Below are 16,016 nucleotides of genomic sequence, written 5' to 3'. Positions count from 1 at the left end.
TAAATATTAATTTCCAAAATTGACTTCCAGGTTAAACATGGCGAGGCACAAGGCCTTCTTGGATATGGGAGCAACCACCACTTCCTAGACAAAGCCTTTTAAGGAAAGCTAATATTTAATTTCCTTATATAACTCTAGGTTTAACCAAAAAGAACAATCGAATCACAAATTCGAAAAACAAAGAAAAAAATACAAACACGAATTACTAATTCAAAAAACTAGATCTAATGCCTCTTGTGTTTTGGAATTCTAACAAAGAAAAATAACTAGCATGATGCGAAAAATAATTGCTAATTATACCTTTTCTTTGCAAGCTAATGACCTCGAGATCTTCTGCTGTATTCCTCGTCTCGCCTTGGACGTCGTGTGGGTGACGATCCTCCAAGATGAACACCACCCAAAGCTTTCTTCTCCTTCTTCTAATATTCGGCCACCACCAACAAAGAGCAAAAGAGAGCAAAGGGAAAGGGAGAAGGGAAGGGTCGGCCACACCAAGATGATCACCAAGCAAAAGAATAAGAGTTGTTATCTCTTGAGGCCTCCTCACCCCTTCTTTTATATTACTTGCCCAAGGCAAATAAGGGAAGAATTTTTACAAAAATTAAAATATTCCTCAAGTTTTTCCTTTCCCCTTTTATTTTTCCTTTTCTTTCCTCTTGATTGAATCAATCACCAATCATGGATTGATTGAGGATTTAATTTGATTGGCCAGCCCCTTGCTTGGGCACCAAGCAAGGTGGTCGGCCAACTCATCAAGGATAAGAAAATATATATTTTTTTATAAAATTTTACAAGAAGAAATTCTCTTATAAAATTTTACAAGCTATCTTTCCTAAAGTGGATGTTAAAAAGGAAAGTTTTAAAAAAATAAAACCATGTTTTAAAATTTAAAACTTCTCTTTAAAAATTTCCTTTTTTAACATGAATAGAAAATTTTAATTTTAAAACTTCTCTTCCTTTTTTCTAAAACCATGAAGATGGTTAAAAAAGGAAAGTTTTAAAACTTTTAAAACTCTCTATTAAACCATGTGACCTAATTCAAATAAGGAAAGTTTTTAAAATTAAAATATCTCTTTCAAAACTTCTAGTTTTCTATAAAGAGAATATTTTAAAAAATTCAAAATGTCCCTTCTATTTGAATTTATTATGGTTGGCCCCTACTTGCTTGGTCACCAAGCAAGAGGGTCGGCCCTCTTAAGGAGATGGTGGCTGGCCATTACTTGGTCACCAAGCAATGGGCCGCCCTCCTTTCTTGGACACCAAGAAGGGCTTTTAATAAGTGGTTTATAAGGCACTAATGAGGCTACGACAGGGACCTAGAGGAGAAATTAGTTTTGGCCTTCCGATGAGCTTGAGTATCACGTGTTCGCCCCAAACACACAACTCAAGTTCATCAACAATAACTCATTCCACTAGAGAGTTATTGTTGCACTACCGCACCAATCCCAAATTACATTTATGGGCTCCTTCTTTTCATGAGTGTGTTAGTCTCTCTGTGTTTAAGATAACGAATGTCCACTAATTAAGTAAGTTACTGACAACTCACTTAATTAATATCTAAGTCCAAGAGTAGTACCACTCAACCTCATTGTCATATCGGACTAAGTCCAAGAGTAGTACCACTCAACCTCATTGTCCACTCCACATGACAATCCTTATGAGCTCCTCTTGGGGGCATTATCAACCTACATTACTAGGACACATTTTTCTTTTATAATCAACAACACACACTATAAGTAATATCATTTCCCAACTTATCGGGCCTATTGATTTATCAAGCTAAATCTCACCCTTTGATAAGTTAAAGAAATAGATACTAAATATATATGCTTGTTATTATATTAGGATTAAGAGTACACACTTCCATAATAACTAAGGTCTAGTTCTTTTAATATGTCAGTATAAAAAGAACTTACTTAAAATGATCCTACTCAATACACTTAGAATCTACTAGTGTAATTTATTAGTCAAGATAAACTAATACCTAATTACACTACAACTATACCAATGGTTTGTTCCTTTCCATCTTAGTCGAGAGCAACTGTTTATAATTTATAAAGAGCTGACAACATGATCTTCTATGTGTGACACCACTGTTAGTTAGAGCCCTAGAGTCAATCATAAGATGATTATTGCATAGACTCATTGTAACATATTTCTATATATATAAAGGCTTTTATTTTGGTTATTATACATACTTGTATTGGTGCCAAATAACTATGTATAATAGCATCATTGAGTAGAAGGTTCGTACCTATATCAATCGATTGGTTGAATCGATAGTGAGATGATATAGGGAACGCTACTCTTAATCATTCCTAGTCAAGTATTAACATTCAGGGACAATGTTAATGTGATGAGACTAGCATGTAGGTCAACTCGATGACTTAATCTCACAAGTCATGGATATAGAGATATCAAGATGACACATGGGTATGCATTGGAGAATGTATACTGGATAACCCGTCATGAGAAAGTATCATGAATCGTTATATGAGTGTCATATACTTTCTCATGTGGCTATTAGTATGACTACTAGTCCTTGGACCTTAAGTCACCATGGTTCCCTACATAATGAGTTGCATAGTTTGGCTTCGTCAAACGTCACCCTGCGATTACTGGGTATGTAACAAATTATGCGGAGGGATGTCAGTGATGTAGATGGGATCTATCCCTCCTATATGATGGGAGTGACATCATTATTCTTGATAGAGTGAGACCACTAAGTACATGGCTATGCCCAAATGAGTCAATATGAGATATTGAGCTCATTTGATTAGAGTGAATCTACTTGGAGTTCAAGATTTAGATTGATTAGAGGATAACACGGTTTATGCCTCATATTGATCAATCTAGATGTCAAGGATAGAAGGACATTGTCATATATTGTGAAGAGTCACAATTAGCAGTCGCAAGGTGATGTTGGATCTCAACATTCTTGCAACTTGGGTAGTAATGATGTGTTGCTAGATACCGCTCATTACTTATGCTTCTAAATGAGTTTAGGAGTGATATGGGTTAGGTTTCATGGGTCCCCGATAAGGAAGGGAAAGGAGATAACCAAATGGAGAAGATAGGTCAATATCGGCCGGGATATGCCTCCAAGGAGGCAGACCCATATCGATCAGCATATACCTCAAAGGAGGTAGGCTAATATCGGCCGGGATATACCTCAAAGGAGGTAGACCAATATCGATCGAGACATATTTTCAGGAAAGAAGACCAATATCGGACGGGATATGCCTCCAAGGAGGCAGACCCACATCGATCAGCATATACCTCAAAGGAGTTAGGCTAATATCGGTCGGGATGTATTTCAAAGGAGGTAGGCCAATATCGATTGAGACATATTTTCAGGAAAGAAGGCCAATATCGACCGGGATATACCTCCAAGGGGGCAGACCCACATCGATCAGCATATACCTCAAAGGAGGTAGGCTAATATCGGCCGGGATATACCTCAAAGGATGTAGGCCAATATCGATCGAGACATATTTTCAAGAAAGAAGACCAATATCCACCGGGATATACCTCCAAGGAGGCAGACCCACATCGATCAGCATATACCTCAAAGGAGGTAAGCTAATATCGGTCGGGATATACCTCAAAGGAGGTAGGCCAATATCGATCGAGACATATTTTCAGGAAAGAAGACCAATATCGGCCGGGATATACCTCCAAGGAGGCAGACCCACATCGATCAGCATATACCTTAAAGGAGGTAGGCTAATATCGGCCGAGATATACCTCAAAGGAGGTAGGCTAATATCGATCGAGACATATTTTCAGGAAAGAAGACAAATATCTGCTGGGATATGCCTCCAAGGAGGCAGACCCACATCGATCAGCATATACCTCAAAGGAGGTAGGCTAATATCGGCCGGGATGTACTTCCAAGTAAGTAGGCCAATATCGGTCGAGACATACCTTTAAGTAGGAGAGTCAAACATCGGTCAGGCTGAATAATACCTTGACAAGATACTTGATAAAAATTACATACTTGATAAGATATAATCTGGTGCCAGTTAGGATAATAAACATAGAGTAGCACGAACGAGCACTAAGCCTTATGAGAAGTAGTAATAAGTGATCAAACTGAATTAAGCTCAGCCTAGATCAATACAAGTAACAAAGTTATATATAATATAGTAAAACAGGAGGCACAAGTAGGAAAGATAGAAATACCTTAAGAGAACTTGTGATACAGAAGAGAAGTAGTATTTTCAATAAAATGATTAATGAAGATATTTGCAGTATATGATTGTATAACATGTGTTATATATATATTTTGACGGGAAATGTGTTTTCAGATTATTTTACAGGTACTAGATGACAAAGAAGGTACATCTGGGGTACAAAGAAGATTCCTTAAAAGTCATTTACCACAAGTACATAGCTTACGTCATCTCATAACAAACACTAACAAACCGTGGTCCACTTCATGACTACGGAGGTTATATGAAGTGGTATAAAAAGGGGAATCCTCTCCGTTGGCGGGGTAAGTTTACATCATTGCGCACATTCATAACCCTAATTTTCTCAACTACTGTTGATCTTCTTCCTCCTTCTTCCACACCACACCAAGAGAGATTACTGACTTGAGTGTCGGAGGGCCTAGCCAGGGATTCCCACCCAGGTCTTAGGTCACTGACGGTAGTGTTGGTTGGTCTCTTGTGCGTAGGGAGCCTTGGCAGTTCCGAAGCTGGTGTTCTTCGATTGGATCTCCTCATCGCCATTGGTATCTTGCCTCGAGAGGACATTTGGGGGCTTCATCTTCTTTGATCCGCTTTGGGTTTCTCGGATCGGCGTTCTCTAGGTCTTATTCTCCATCAGCGATGGGTTTCTTTCTCCCGGATCTCCGTCTTGTCTAGCTTCTCAGACAGGATCAAGGAGCATTGCCAACGTTACAAGAACCTATAGGGTCACACACATAGGACCATTAGATAGAGATTCGGTTCATATGATAAACCAAGAGGATTAGGTTCATGTGATGAACCGAATTGGATTAAGAGTAATCCAAATTAGATTAATTGAGTAAGACTTGATTGAGTTAGACTTGAGTTAGACTCAAGTGAGGCTAGACTTGAGTTAGACTCAAGTGAGGCTTAATGATGATATTCATTGAATTTTGAATTCAATGATAAATGGAATTCAATTTGAATTTTAGATTCAAATTTTGAATTAGTTTCAAAAGGGCCATTTAATGAAGAATGAATATTCATTAAATATTCATTAAGGCTCATTAATGAGACTCATTAATGGTGTTAATGAGCATTAAGTATTTTCATTAGATGAAAATACTTAAGCTATTTTTTACTCTTATTTTCATAATCGATCATTATTATTTCTCCTTGCTTCTTCTTCTCTCCCTCTCCTCCTCCTTGGCCGAAACCCTCAAAGAGTGCTAGCACACTCTAAGGTTTCCTCTCCACCTAATTGTTCGTGTGGATACACAGAGGGGTGTTTACTTGCCACCCTTGAGATACGGCATCTTCTTGGGCGAGCAGGATAAGCGAAGGGCTACGCATCAAAGGTATAAGCTCCTAAACATGTAGATCTAAAGTATATCTAGGATTAGAAAACACGTACATGAAAAGTTTAATATTCGCATGGATCCGGTGGCATGGGATTTCGGGGTTTCCGTAACGCAAAAAGTTGTTTTTGCGGCCCGAAATACCCTACAACCACACACCATGTTATCTACTTTATAAATTAATTGAACAACTATATTCAACAAATAAATATAGACATTTGACCAATGTGATTCTTTTATTTCAAAAAATAAATGTTTACAAAAGCTAGGCTTTTAGTATACACTCTAATAATCTCCCACTTATACTAAAAGACTAAGCTGTCATATTTGCTGCCATACATCTGATTCTCATCCCTTCCACATGGCGATCAAAAGCTTTCGCCGGAAGGGCCTTAGTGAAAGGATCTGCCAGGTTATCTGCTGATGCAATCTTGGCGACGATAACTTCTCCTCACTTGACGATGTCTCGTATCAAGTGGTACTTGCGCTCTATATGTTTACTCGCCTTATGGGCTCGTGGTTCCTTCGAGTTTGTAACTGCACTGCTATTATCACAATAAATTGTGATGATTTTGGGCAAATCAGAAATCACATCTAAGTCCATTAGAAAGTTCCTCAGCCATATTGCTTCTTTGGCTGCCTCAGAGGCTGCCACATACTCAGTTTCCATGGTTGAGTCTGAAACGCATTTCTGCTTAACACTCTTCCATTCAATGGTTCCACCTCCTAAAGTAAACACATAGTCTGATGTAGACTTACTGTTGTCCTTATCTAATTAGATATCTAAATCCGTGTAACCCACAGGGAGCAAATCGTTTGCTTGGTAAACTAGCATATAATCTCTAGTCCTTCTCAGGTACTTCAATATATACTTTACAGCAGTCCAATATCCTTGTCCAAGGTTACTCTGATATCTGCTAACCATTCCAACGGTAAAACAGATATCAGGTCTCGTACACAGCATTGCATACATAAGGATTCCTACAGCCGAAGCATAAGGAACTGCCTTCAAATCCTCTATCTCCTTTGATGTCTTCGGAGACATCTCTTTAGATAAGGCTACTCCATGCCTAAAAGGTAAGAAACCTTTCTTGGAGTTCTGCATGCTAAAACGAGCAAGGATTGTATCTATATATAAAGCTTGAGATAGGCACAACATTCTTTTCTTGCGATCCCTTATAACTTTGATCCCAAGAATGTGTGCACATTCTCCTAAGTCCTTCATATCAAATTGTTTGGACAACCATACCCTTACGTCCGATAATATCTTGACATTGTTGCCAATTAACAAAATATCATCTACGTAAAGTACAAGAAATACCGCCACGTTTCCGTTATACTTCTTGTATACACAAGACTCATCCGGACACTGAATAAATCCATATGACTGGATTACTTCATTAAACCTGATGTTCCAAGACCTTGAAGCTTGCTTCAGTCCATAAATGGATCGATTGAGCTTGCACACTAGATGCTCTTTGCCTTTTTCAATGAACCCTTCTGGTTGCTTCATATGGATCTTTTCCTCAAGACTTCCATTAAGGAAAGCTGTCTTGACATCCATTTGTCAAATCTCATAATCCATATGAGCAGCAATGGATAAGAGTATCCGGATAGACTTTAGCATAGCTACCGGCGAAAAAGTTTCCTCATAATCGATTCCCTCTTTCTGAGTATACCCTTTCACAACAAGTCTTGCCTTGAAGGTTTCTACCTTCCTGTCTATCCCTCTTTTCCTTTTGTAGATCCACTTGCATCCAACGACTTTTACACCATCAGGTGGTTCTACAAGCTCCCAGACCTTATTAGAATACATAGATTCTATTTTAGAATTCATTGCCTTTTGCCAAGACACTGCATCTTTGTCTTGGAGTGCTTCGTTATATGACCGAGGATCAGGTTCATGTTTACCCGGGATCAAGTCCGAAGACTCTCCCAAAAACATGAATCTCTCATGTTGTGTCACGCCCCCAGAGGAGACCCTGTCCGAGAAAATTTCGGCAGCATCTCCCCTGTACGGCGGACAATCAAAAATTTTCTACAAGCACTAAATACTCAGCCACATGCGGCTGGAATCATAACAATAATAAAAATCAATCAATCAATCAAGCACGTAAGATTTGGGTAGTGATTAACCGAAACAGATAAAAAAACACAATTAATGCAACATGTTAATTTAATTACTAAGCATATCAAATGACATAAGTCAAAAGTACCCGCCTCCGATAAAATAGAAAGGTCCAGTCCGACTCCGAGATACTCGTCTCGCGTCACAGTCCTGTGTCAAACCATAAATCTTTTTATTTAGCTACACTTCTCATAAATAGCTAAATACAATCTCTAAATCCTAAAATTAGAGTAAAACCCTAATCAAATATAACTCAAGTTAACTAGAGTTAGTTTCCTTAACCCTAACCATCCTACTATTCGGGTTCAATTGAAACCTACACACGATTCCAAATTAACATATAATGCCAACACAACTAGCAAACATCTACAACAAAGTCCAAAACCCTAAATCTTACCTCAAACTCACAGCCAGATAGTTCCTACCGGAGAAGGGTTGTTTTGCTGCTATAAACAAAAACAAGCAAACCTCACAATTGTTACGCAAAGCTTACAACCTTATAAAAACTTCCACTGACAGCTACCTAGAATCACCAAATCCTTACCTTGTTGCTGCTAGATCAAGACTTGTGGCTGAATTGGGTTGTCCGCCACTAGAAGATGACTGCCTGTTGCTTCCTCTGCCGAGACTTCACTGTAGGAGGTGGCTGAAGAAAGACACAACAGTGGAATTAGGGCACGAACGAACACACCAAGGCTAGGGTTGCTGCTCCCAACTAAAAACCATCTCAAACCTCTGAATTCCAGCGATCTAGGGCATAGCACAGTGGAGGAGGCCGACACAAAGGAGATCGGCAAAGGCTCAACTGCTAGGGCTGAGGAAAGCTTCGGCCTCTGTGGTCGGCGTCGGCTCAATGGTCGGCGTCGGCTCTGTGGTGGCGGCAGAGGAGAGGAGAAGAGAAGAACTGCCTCGAGCAGTTAGGGCAGGGGGAGACAGCGTCGGGAAGGAGAAGGCCGGCGTCGCTGGCGTCGGGGCAGAAGCTAAGGCACCGGCATTTGAGGTCGTCGGCTGAGGTGGCGATCGGCTTTCACCGAGAAGAGGAGAAGATAAAGGGGAGGAACCGCCGTGGCCGGCGGTTAGGGTACCGAAGGAGAAGGTGCGCGGCGTCGGGGAGAAGAAAGAAGGGTGCGGGGACGGCTCGGGTTCGGCGACAAAAGCAAAGGAAAAAGAAATAGAAAATAAAAGGAAAAAAATATATATATATATATATATAATCTTTTCCTCGCTTAAATCGGGTAGCCTAAACAGGCTTTCTCGGAGCCCCGTTTTTATCCCCGTGAACTCGTCCATACAAGCTCCGAAAAATTCCCGAAAAATGTCCAAAAATTTCGGAAAATTCCCTTATTCATATCCGCCTATTTCCGGTATTTTACATTCTCCCCCACTAATAAAAATTTGGTCCCCAAATTTCAGTATCTACCATCAGCAAGTACTAGTAACAGATATAGAGTATAAATGCTGAACGGTAAATAAATCACATACCTCAAGTGAAAAGATGGGGATATCGAGCTCGGATAGTGTCCTCGAGCTCGCAAGTAGCCTCCTCGTCCGAATGATGCTGCCATCCGACTTTAACCAGCCGGTTGGTCTTGTTCCGCAACTGACGCTCCTTCCGGTCGAGAATCCGTACCGGAACCTCCTCATAGGTAATGTCAGGCTGAACTGGAACTGGGATATCTACCAGCACATGCGTCGGATCGGGTACATATCTCCTCAGCATGGATACATGAAATACATCGTGCACGCCTGACAGGGATGGTGGTAGTGCCAGTCGGTAAGCTACTGCTCCGATCCTCTCCAAGATCTCGAAAGGACCAATATACCGCGGAGCTAGCTTACCTCTGAGGCCAAATCTCTTCACCCCTTTCATGGGTGAAACTCGCAGAAATACATGGTCACCAACAGAGAACTCTAATGGTCTGCGTCTCCGATCAGCATAACTCTTCTGGCGATCCTGCGCCTCTGACATCCTCTGTCTGATAGTACGGACCAACTCTGCATCCTGCTGAACTCTATGAGGTCCTAACAACTGGGCCTCTCCAACCTCATCCCAAAGGATGGGTGTCCGACAAGGTCTACCATACAACGCCTCAAACGGTGCCATCTGGATAGCCGAATGGAAGCTGTTGTTGTAGGCAAACTCTACCAACGGCAGATGGTCCTCCCAACTGCCTCCGAAATCTATAACACATGACCTCAGCAGGTCCTCTAAAGTCTGAATGGTCCTCTCTGACTGTCCATCTGTCTGTGGATGGAAGGCTGTACTGAAACGGAGCTGTGTGCCCAAGGCCTGCTGCAGAATCTGCCAGAAACGAGACGTAAACCGTGGATCTCTATCCGAAATAATACTCAACGGAACACCATGTAGTCTGATAATCTCTCGACAATACAAATCTGCTAATCGATCCAGGGGATCAGTCCTCCGAATCGCTAAAAAGTGCACGGATTTGGTTAATCGATCAACGATTACCCAAATCGCGTCATGGCCTCGTCGTGTCCTCGGCAACCCTACCACAAAGTCCATAGTAATGTGATCCCACTTCCACTCAGGAATAGGAATCCGCTGAAGTAACCCTGCAGGTCTCTGGTGTTCAGCCTTCACCTGCTACGAAATCCGTGATGTCTTTCTTCATGCCGTTCCACCAGTAGGAACGCCTCAAGTCTCGATACATACGGGTTCCGCCTGGATGGATCGCAAATCGAGAACGGTGTGCCTCCTGTAATAGCTCCTGTAAGACCGGATGAGACTGAGGTACGCATAATCTGCCTCGGAAGAATATAATACCCTCCTCGTCTCGTATAAACTCGGTCTGCTGCCCGGAAGCTATCTGACTGCAAATGCTGATCACTGGCCTGTGCCTCTCGGATCCTCGTCCTGATCGACGACTGAGCAACCATGGTAACAAGAATACCCTGCTCTGTCGGTCCCTGCTCCTCAAGATCTAACTCCGAGAAACTCTGAATCAAGTCCGTGACTGAAGTCCGGTGGCAAGCCAAAGTCCCTCTGGACTTCCTGCTGAGCGCATCGGCAACCACATTAGCTTTTCCCGGGTGGTAGCTAATGGTACAATCATAGTCCTTCAGGAACTCCATCCATCTCCTCTGTCGAAGATCCTTCTGCGTGAAAATATATTTGAGACTCTTATGATCGGTGAGAATCTCAAATGTGACACCGTATAAATGATGGCCAAAGCTTGAGCAAAGATGATGGTAGCTAACTCCAAGTCATGAACGGGTAGTTCTTCTCATGCTCCTTCACGAGAAGCATAAGAGACTACTCTGCCGTGCTGCATCAGAACAGCGCCCAAACCCTGTAGAGACGCGTCGGTGTAAAGTACAAATCCATCCTCTCCAGAAGGTAAAACCAAAACTGGAGCCGACACTAATCTCCGCTTCAGCTCCTGGAAGCTGGTCTCGCAATCCTCGGACCATACGAACTTCACGCCTTTCCGGGTAAGACGTGTCAGTGGCATAGCAATACGCGAGAAACCCTCGACAAAACGTCGGTAATATCCGGCCAATCCCAGAAAACTGCGGATCTCCTGAACTGACTTCGGCTGCTCCCAACCGGTGACAGCCTCGATCTTCTGAGGATCAACCGAAATACCTCTGCTAGAAACCACGTGTCCCAGAAAACCGACTGAGGATAGCCAGAATGCACACTTGCTGAACTTCGCGTACAGCTGATGTCGTCGAAGAATCTCCAAGACTGTGCGAAGATGCTGTGCATGCTCCTCCTCGGAACGAGAGTAGACCAATATGTCATCAATGAAAACGATAACAAACTGATCCAGATACTCCAGAAAGATGCGGTTCATCAAATCCATAAACACCGCTGGAGCATTGGTAAGCCCAAATGGCATTACCAAAAACTCATAATGACCGTATCTGGTACGGAAAGCTGTCTTCTGAATATCTGAGTCTCTGACTCTCAGCTGATGATATCCGGATCGCAGATCAATCTTAGAATACACTGATGTACCTCTGAGCTGATCAAACAAATCCTCAATCCGTGGTAATGGATATTTATTTCTGACGGTCACTGAATTCAGCTGCCTGTAGTCAATACATAACCTCATGGTGCCGTCTTTCTTCTTGACAAATAGAACTGGAGAACCCCATGGTGAAACACTAGGGCGAATGAATCCTCTGTCTAAAAGCTCCTGGAGTTGAACCTTCAGCTCGTTCAACTCTTTTGGTGCCATACGATACAGAGCTTTCGATGTCGGCCCGGTTCCCGGAATCAGCTCAATAGCGAACTCCACTGGCCTTCTGGGAGGCAAACCTGGCAGCTCCTCTGGAAATACATCTGGGTACTCCCGGACTACAGGAACATCGGAGAGCTGCGAACTACTACTGTCCTCAGTACTGATCAACGATAACAGAAAACCATGACAACCGTGAGACAGCAGCTTCTGCGCCTGAATCGCCGAAATAATCGAGATGCCGTCGTCTCTAATGCCAGTGAAACTCCACGAGGGTTGGTTCGGAGGCTGGAAGGTGACCACCCTTGTCTGGCAATCAACTGTGGCATGATATGCTGACAAACAGTCCATGCCAAGAATAATATCAACTCAACCATCTCCAATACTAAAAGTTCCACCGTAAGTGTTATGTTGCCAAAATCTAATGGGCAACCTCTGACCTCCTGGGTGACATCTAAGGTATCACCGGACGATAGGGAGATGGTCAATCGCTATAGTCTAAAAGTGGGTAATCTATCTTTAGTAACTATCGACACCCAATCTTAAGTTGCTCTCCAGCAACAAATATATAGCAAGGGCTACATAATGAATACAATAAACCTTCTGCACATCCACTTGTGACATGCCCTAGACCTCCCAGTTTATGCCATATGAGTTGTCTGCCGAGCTAACTCTATCATCAAAGCTTGATTCAATGCATCAGAGTAAGATGTAATCCCTAATCCGGCAAGCTGTACATGCAGATAACCATCCAATCCCTGTATAAACTGCATCATGCGAGTTCTGTCCTCCGCAACTAACTCTGGACAAAACTGTGCCAACCGGAGGAATTCAGTATTATACTCGGTCACTGAGCGATTATTCTGCCTCAGACTCATAAAATCCTGTCGGCGAACCATCTGATAGGACAGTGGAAAGAAACGGCTCTCAAAAGCCTCTCTGAACTTGGTCCATGTGACGTTGCGCTCACCAATAATAGAACGCTGAGTAACCCACCAGGCATTAGCTTCATCCCGTAAATGGTAAGCAGCCAGCTCTGCTTTCTCCCACTCGGAGCAAGCCATATAGAAGAAAGTCTGCTCCATAGTCTCTATCCATGACAAAGCCATACTCGGATCGAGATCTCCGCGGAAAAGAGTGAAATGAGTCTTCATCGACTCGGCCAGTGCTGGAATCCTAGCTCGTGCAGCGACAATATCAGTGAGCTGTGTCGGGACGGCTGCAGGAACTGGCGGAAACACTGGAGCTGACACTACAGGTGGTACCGTGGAATAAACCGGAGGAGGAACTCCCGGTGCTGCTGTATATACCGGAGCATAAGCCGTCGGTGGTATTGCCTGGGGAACAAAAGTGGTGGCAACTGGAGGTACGGTAGAAAAAGGTACCGGATATGGTGTAGCTGCTGCTACTGTAGGCACTGGGGGCACTGATGCCACTGGTGCCACTGGTGTCGGGTATACTGTAGGTCCAAGTGTCGGTGGTCCTGAATACGCCGTAGGCTGCGCTGGAGTAGATGTCGGGTACACCAATGGTACCCCTGATGGTACTGTAAACAGGGTAGGCGTGGATACCGTCGGTGTGGCCAAAGTAGGTATCTCTACAGGAGCTATCGGGATTTGAGAGCCCGATGCTCCCGCTGCATCCTGAGTCTGTCCCTGACTGACAAGCTCACTAACAGTGGGCATCTCTGGCATATCCAGAGATCCCGTGGTCCTCGCACGTGGTCGTCCAGCACCACGTCTCGCAGCAATACGAGTATATTGTGTCATATCTGTTAAATTAAATTACAGATATCAATACAATATAACCAACATAAAATAACAACATACCTATTTGCCGTCTGGAGATGTTCCGTCGCTGTCCAGTCCCCAATTTAACCTCAAAATTCCGAACGTACATATCGCCGGAAATCCAAATAAATCCGAAACGGAAATCCGAAACACAACCATATCGAAAATCCGATAATGCCCAGTTTGACTCGCAAACCTGGCTAACCCAAATATCCAGAATACCAACAACAGGTATCCGATAAATCTCCAGAACACCAAAAGCAGGTATCATAACCCGCTCTGATACCAAATAAATTGGTATCAGATAAATCCCGAAAATCCATAATACAAACATCCAACAAGTATCGCCAAACTTGGCGCTCTGATACCAAGTAAATAAATTGGTATCAGGTTATCCCAAACATCCAAAATACGAAAACAAAAGATCGTATAACTGTGCTCTGATACCACTAAATTGTCACGCCCCCAGAGGAGACCCTGTCAGAGAAAATTTCGGCAGCATCTCCCCTGTACGGCGGACAATCAAAAATTTTCTACAAGCACTAAATACTCAGCCACATGCGGCTGGAATCATAACAATAATAAAAATCAATCAATCAATCAAGCACGTAAGATTTGGGTAGTGATTAACTAAAACAGATAAAAAAACACAATTAATACAACATGTTAATTTAATTACTAAGCATATCAAATGACATAAGTCAAAAGTACCCGCCTCCAATAAAATAGAAAGGTCCAGTCCGACTCCGAGATACTCGTCTCGCGTCACAGTCCTGTGTCAAACCATAAATCTTTTTATTTAGCTACACTTCTCATAAATAGCTAAATACAATCTCTAAATCCTAAAATTAGAGTAAAACCCTAATCAAATATAACTCAAGTTAACTAGAGTTAGTTTCCTTAACCTTAACCATCCTACTATTCGGGTTCAATTGAAACCTACACACGATTCCAAATTAACATATAATGCCAACACAACTAGCAAACATCTACAACAAAGTCCAAAACCCTAAATCTTACCTCAAACTCACAGCCAGATAGTTCCTACCGAAGAAGGGTTGTTTTGCTGCTGTAAACAAAAACAAGCAAACCTCACAATTGTTACGCAAAGCTTACAACCTGATAAAAACTTCCACTGACAGCTACCTAGAATCACCAAATCCTTACCTTGTTGCTGCTAGATCAAGACTTGTGGCTGAATTGGGTTGTCCGCCACTAGAAGATGACTGCCTGTTGCTTCCTCTGCCGAGACTTCACTGTAGGAGGTGGCTGAAGAAAGACACAACAGTGGAATTAGGGCACGGACGAACACACCAAGGCTAGGGTTGCTGCTCCCAACTAAAAACCTTCTTAAACCTCTGAATTCCAGCGATCTAGGGCACAGCACAGTGGAGGAGGCCGACACAAAGGAGATCGGCAAAGGCTCAACTGCTAGGGCTGAGGAAAGCTTCGGCCTCTGTGGTCGGCGTCGGCTCTATGGTCGGCGTCGGCTCTGTGGTGGCGGCAGAGGAGAGGAGAAGAGAAGAACTGCCTCGAGCAGTTAGGGCAGGGGGAGATAGCGTCGGGAAGGAGAAGGCCGGCGTCGCTGGCGTCGGGGCAAAAGCTAAGGCACCGGCGTTTGTGGTCGTCGGCTGAGGTGGCGATCGGCTTTCACCGAGAAGAGGAGAAGATAAAGGGGAGGAACCGCCGTGGCCGGCGGTTAGGGCACCGAAGGAGAAGGTGCGCGGCGTCGGGGAGAAGAAAGAAGGGTGCGGGGACGACTCGGGTTCGGCGACAAAAGCAAAGGAAAAAGAAATAAGAAAATAAAAGGAAAAATATATATATATATAATCTTTTCCTCGCTTAAATCGGGCAGCCTAAACAGGCTTTCTCGGGGCCCCGTTTTTATCCCCGTGAACTCGTCCGTACAAGCTCCGAAAAATTCCCGAAAAATGTCCAAAAATTCTGGAAAATTCCCTTATTCATATCCGCCTATTTCCGGTATTTTACATGTTGCCTTACATCCCTCCCACTACGACGAGGCACTGTCTCTGGTTGTGTATCATGTGTGATACGTGTTACAGTTTCTTGTGGTACTTCATCTTGTACTGTTGGTACTAAAGTAGGCGTGCCCTCTCTTAATTCTTCTAGAACAATTTCACTCATGGGCTTATGGTTCATTATATAATCTTCTTCTAAAAATCGAGTATTAGTGCTAACAATGATCTTCTGATTTTTAGAATTATAAAATAAACCACCTTTCATTCCCTTAGGATATCCCACAAACAGTCAAACTTCTGTACGTGATTCCAACTTGTCAGTATCTCCCTTCAGCACATGTGCTGGACTACCCCATATCCGGATATGATTCAACTAGGCTT

General features: G+C 42.9%; 1 long non-coding RNA gene across 1 annotated transcript; it reads right to left on the bottom strand.

The window, feature by feature from the left end:
* Positions 1-14,370: 14,370 nt before the first annotated feature.
* LOC122022555 lies at positions 14,371-15,415 on the bottom strand. Its single transcript, XR_006123013.1, has 4 exons — positions 15,013-15,415; positions 14,824-14,925; positions 14,677-14,725; positions 14,371-14,429 (listed from the first exon to the last, which is right to left on the bottom strand). It is a non-coding gene; the product is annotated as an uncharacterized LOC122022555 (long non-coding RNA).
* Positions 15,416-16,016: the final 601 nt, after the last annotated feature.

The sequence above is a fragment of the Zingiber officinale genome, chromosome 9B (genome assembly GCF_018446385.1).
Source record: "Zingiber officinale cultivar Zhangliang chromosome 9B, Zo_v1.1, whole genome shotgun sequence".
Classification (NCBI taxonomy): Eukaryota; Viridiplantae; Streptophyta; class Magnoliopsida; order Zingiberales; family Zingiberaceae; genus Zingiber; species Zingiber officinale.
The sequence above is the reverse complement of the archived record's forward strand: the minus strand, read 5'-3'. Positions and strand labels throughout refer to the sequence as shown.